The following is a 5289-nucleotide window of genomic DNA, read 5'->3' on the forward strand; positions in this document are numbered from 1 at the left end:
TTCTTAGTTATTTTTCATTCTTCAATTTTTCGATATTTGAATTTTCATTTTTTTTTCGACCCAACGATTTCTCGACTTTTCTATTTTTCGACTCCGATTTTTCGATGTTCAAATTTTGAGCTTTTCATTTTTCAATTTTTCGATTTCCGAATTTTCGGGTTTTCGGTTTTTTCATTTTTATTCGATTTGTTTGATTTTTCGAGACTTCGATTTTTCTATTACCGAATTTTCAATCTTTCAACTTTTTCAATCTTTTTGATTTTCCATTTTCCGATTTTTCAATTTTCGGAGTTTTTCCTTTTAGATTTTTCGACTTTGCGAATTTCTATTTTTCTATTTCCGAATTTTCTATTTTTCGAATTTCCATTTTTCGATATCTTGGAGTTTTCCATTTTTTTTCTTTTGGATTTTTCGATTTCCGAGTTTTCGGTCTTTTGACATAGGAATTTTCAATCTTTCAACTTCTACATTTATCAATTTTTTCGATTTTCCATTTACCGACTTTTCAATTTTAGTTTTCAAATTTTTAATATTGTTCCGTTTCGAATTTCCATTTTTCGATACATTCGAATTTTCCATTTTTTTCTTTTCGATATTTGTATTTCCGAATTTTCGGTTTTTCGATATCAGAATTTTCAATCTTTCAACTACATTTTCCAACTCTTCGACTTTCCGAAATATTTTTAAATTTTTTCGTTTTTCGATTTTTTGTTTTTCATTATTTTTTTTTCTTTTCGGTTTTTCAATTTTCGATTTATTTATCATTGCACAGTTTTTAGACATTTCATCTTGTATTTTTCGAGTTTCCGATATTCAAATTCTTAATTTTTTTATTTTTCGTTTTCCAAATTATTTAATTTGTCGATTCTTCGATATTCGAATTTTCAGTTTTTTTTCTTTTCGATTCATCGATTTTTTGATTTTCCATTTTTCGTCTGCGAATTTTCGATTTTTCAGTTTTTTGAGTTTCCATTTTAAAATTTTTCCACAATCGACTTTTCGCATTTTTGCTTTTCGATTTTTCGATTTCTTGGTTATTTAATTCTTCAATTTTTCACTATTTGAATTTTAATTTTTTTTTCGACCTAACGATTTCTCGACTTTTCTATTTTTCGACTCCGATTTTTCGATGTTCAAATTTTGAGCTTTTCATTTTTCAATTTTTCGATTTCCGAATTTTCGGGTTTTCATTTTTATTCGATTTGTTTGAGTTTTCGAGACTTCGATGTTTCTATTACCGAATTTTCAATTTTTCAACTTTTAGATTTTTCAATTTTTTCGATTTTCCATTTTCCAATTTTTCAATTTTAGGAGTTTCCAAATTTTCAATTATGTTCCTTTTCGATTTTTCGACTTTGCGATTGTTTAATTTTTCGAATTTCCATTTTTGGATATTGGAATTTTCAATTTTTCGATATCCGAAATTTCAATGTTTGAAGTTTTAGATTTTTCAATTTCCCGATTTTTCGACTTTCCGTTAAGTTGTTCCATTTTTTCGATTTACCGATTTTTCGATTTTCCATTTACCGACTTTTCAATTTTAGTTTTCAAATTTTTAATATTGTTCCGTTTCGAATTTTCGATTTTTCGAATTTCCATTTTTCGATACATTCGAATTTTCCATTTTTTTTCTTTTCGATGTTTGTATTTCCGAATTTTCGGTTTTTCGATATCAGAATTTTCAATCTTTCAACTACATTTTCCAACTCTTCGACTTTCCGAAATATTTTTAAATTTTTTCGTTTTTCGATTTTTTGTTTTTTATTATTTTTTTTACTTTTCGGTTTTTCAATTTTCGATTTTTGATTTATTTATCATTGCACAGTTTTTAGACATTTCATCTTGTATTTTTCGAGTTTCCGTTATTCGAATTCCCAATTTTTTTATTTTTCGTTTTCCAAATTATTTAATTTGTCGATTCATCGATATTCGAATTTTCAGTTTTTTTTTCTTTTCGATTTATCGATTTTTTGATTTTCTATTTTTCGTCTGCGAATTTTCAATTTTTCAGTTTTTTGAATTCCCATTTTAAAATTTTTCCACAATCGACTTTTCGCTTTCGATTTCTTAGTTATTTTTCATTCTTCAATTTTTCGATATTTGAATTTTCATTTTTTTTTCGACCCAACGATTTCTCGACTTTTCTATTTTTCGACTCCGATTTTTCGATGTTCAAATTTTGAGCTTTTCATTTTCTCGATTTTCCATTTTTTCAATATTTCGAATTTTTTTTTTTTTGAATAAATTAATCGAATTTTCGATTTTTCTGTTTTTGGAATTTTCGAGTTTTCGATTTTCGCATTTTCGGTTTTTCAGTATCCGAATTTTCAATCTTTCAACTTTTGGATGTTTCAATTTTTCGATTTTTCCACTTTCTATTTTTTCAATTTTTCGGATTTTGGATTTTTCAATTTTTCGAAGTTCCATTTTTGATTTCCGAATTTTCGGTTTTTCGATTTTTCATTTTTTTTACTTTTAGATTTTTTGATTTCCTGAATTTTAGATTTTCATATCAGAGTTTTACTTTTAGAATTATCAGTTTCCGGATTTTTCAATTTTTCAACTTTTTGGAAGATTTTTCATTTTCTCGATTTTCCATTTTTTCAATATTTCGATTTTTTTTTTTTTGAATAAATTAATCGAATTTTCGATTTTTCTGTTTTTGGAATTTTCGATTTTTCGATATTCGAATTTTCAATATTTCAATTTTTAGATTTTTTTCAATGTTTCCACTTTGCGGAAGATTTTTCAATTTTTTCAATTTTCCAGCTTTATTATTTTTTAAATTTTCAGTTTTTCAATTTTTTTACTTTTCGATTTTTTGATTTCCTAAATTTTCAATTTTCATATCCGAGTTTTAAATCTTTTTACTTTCAGAATTTTCAGTTTCCTGATTTTTCAATTTTTCAACTTTCCGGAGGATTTTTCAATACATATTTCAAAGTTTTATTTTTTCGAATTTACATTAATCGAATTTTCGATTTTTCTGTTTTTCGAATTTTGGGTTTTTGGATATCCGAATTTTCAATCTTTCAACTTTTAGATTTTCAATTTCCCGTTTCTCAATGTTACCACTTTTTCGATTTTTTTCATTTTTCGATTTCCGAATTTTCGGTTATTCCGATTTTTCGACATTCGAATTTTAATTTTTTTTTACTCTTTTCGGCTTTTCAATTTTCGATTTATCAATTTTACCATTGAACAGTTTTTAACCTTTTAGACATTTGATCTTCTAATAGTCGATTTTTCAATATTCGAATTTTAAATTTTTTTAGTTTTCAATTTTTTGAATTCCCGAATTTTCGATTTTTATATTCGTGTTTCACGTTTAGATTTTTCAATTTTTATGCTTTCCGAAAGATTTTTCAATTTCGATTTTTCAATAAAATTTCCACTTTTCGTTTTTCGAATTTCGGCTTTTCGATCTTTCCACATTCGAATTTAATTTTTTTTACTTTTCGATTTCGCGATTTACGATTTTTCAATTTATCCATTCTTCAGTTTTTCAATTTATCCATTCTTCAGTTTTTCGATTTTTTTTAGAATTTCCAATTTCTCGATTTTTTGATTTTTCGACTTACCGGAAAATTTTTCAATTTTCGATTTTTTGATTTTCCGATTATTCAATTTTTCGAACTGTCGACATTCAAATGTTATTTTTCGACTTTCCTATTTTCGATACTCAAATTTTCAATTTTTTACTTCTCGAACCCTTGAAAAATTCGAAAACTTGAAAAATTGAAATATCGAAGAACTGAAATGAAAAATCGAGAAATCGAAAAATCTGAAATTAAGAAATCGAAACACTTGAAAAATTGAAATACGGAAGAGCTGAAATGAAAAATCGAGAAATCGAAAAATCAAAATTTTTAAATATTGAAAAATTAAAATACCAAAAAATTGAGAAATCTAAAATTTAAAAATCGAAAAAGTAAAAAGTCGACAAATCCAGAAGTCAAAAATGGAAAAGTCGAAGAACAGAAATATAGAAAAATCCCAAAACTGAAATATCGAAAAACTGAAAAATGAAAGAAAAACTGACGAATCGAAAAACTAAAAAATCCCAAAACTGAAATATCCAAAAACTGAGAATCCAAAGAATCGAAAAATTGAGAAATCGAAAAATCAAAAAAGTGAAGTCGAAATATCGAAACCTTAAAAAAATCGAAAAATTGAACAATCAAAAACTCGCAAAATCGTACGATCGAAAAATTGAATAACAAGTAAACTGAAAAATCCCAAAACTGAGAAATTAAAAAATGGAGAAATCGAAGAATCAAAAAAGTGAAGTTGAAAAATCAAAATAGAAAAATTGAAAAACCAAAAAACCTGAAAAATCAATTAATTGAAAAATCGACAAATAAAGAGTTTAAAAAAGTCAAAAATTGAAAAATCGAACTATTTAAAAATCGTAAAATTGAAGAGAAAAACCGAAAACGAGAAATTGAAAAATTGAGAAATTGTAAAATCCAAAGATTGAATAATAAATATGATTTGTTAACTTTACAGATTCTTCAGTTTTCGATTTTACGATTTTCCAATTATTCCATTTTTCGCTTTGTTAGTTCTCCGACTTTACAATTTTTTGAGTTTTAAACTTTTAGTTTTTTAATTTTTCAATTTCGTGTTTTTTTTATTTTTCGCAAAAGAACAAATTTATCCAAACTAAAATATTGGAAAATCGGAAAATTGTATCATTGAAACAAGAATACAAAAATTTTAAAATGAAAAATCCAAAAATTTCAAAAAATCGAGACACCGAAAAATTGAAACATTGTAAAAACATAGAAAAATTAAAAATAAAACTGCAAAATTGGAAAAACAAAAAAATAAAAAATCCCGAAATTGAAAGATCAAAAAATCGAAAAACGAAACAATTTTGCAAATTTTTCAATTTTAAGGTTTCCACTTTCTTGATTTGCAATTTTAGTCAAAATAAAATTTTGCAAAATCGAATGACTGTAACACGACAAAACGCAACAATTTTGCAAGTTTTCGATATAATATTTTTCAAATTATCGATTTTTCATTTTTTAATTGTTAAACAAAAGGACAAATTTATACAAACCGAAATTGTATATCGAAAAATTTTAAAATTGAAAAATCGAAAAATGAAAAAATGAGAAATTAAACAAGGGGACAATTGAAAAAACAATTGAAAAATCAAAAAACTGTAATATAGAAACCTGAAAACCCTGATTAATTAAAAATCGAGAAATTGAAAAATCGACAAAAAGAAACAATTCTGCAATTTTTCGATGTAAAATTGCAGAATTGCCCTGTCTGTCA

The sequence above is a fragment of the Zophobas morio genome, unplaced genomic scaffold (genome assembly GCF_036711695.1).
Source record: "Zophobas morio isolate AGI-343-1 ecotype UQ-CSIRO unplaced genomic scaffold, CSIRO_AGI_Zmor_V1 ptg000031l, whole genome shotgun sequence".
In the NCBI taxonomy this organism is placed as follows: Eukaryota; Metazoa; Arthropoda; class Insecta; order Coleoptera; family Tenebrionidae; genus Zophobas; species Zophobas morio.